This window comes from Trachymyrmex septentrionalis, unplaced genomic scaffold (genome assembly GCF_001594115.1).
Source record: "Trachymyrmex septentrionalis isolate Tsep2-gDNA-1 unplaced genomic scaffold, Tsep1.0 scaffold127, whole genome shotgun sequence".
In the NCBI taxonomy this organism is placed as follows: Eukaryota; Metazoa; Arthropoda; class Insecta; order Hymenoptera; family Formicidae; genus Trachymyrmex; species Trachymyrmex septentrionalis.
The window spans coordinates 369,103-369,408 of NW_017304406.1; positions in this window are offsets into that span (position 1 = coordinate 369,103).

The window sequence follows — 306 nt, forward strand, 5'->3', positions numbered from 1 at the left end:
ACATATATATATATATATATTACTTACATGAAATTTTTTCATAAGCAAAACTTATTCGTGTCTCTCATATAGCTGTCTTTTTTTCAATCACATTTTTATCATTGAAGATTAACTTCAATCTCGGTTTAATTTACTTATACTTATTATATTATTTTTTGAGTCCACTTGATGCTATGAATTAATGTTTTGAAACATTTATTGATTGACATGAAGTTATATTGAGTAATAAAACTCAGAAAGGATCCCTCAAGCGACGTACAAAAAACTTTTTGTGTATTTTCAAGTTTTTTCTGAATAAAATAGTGT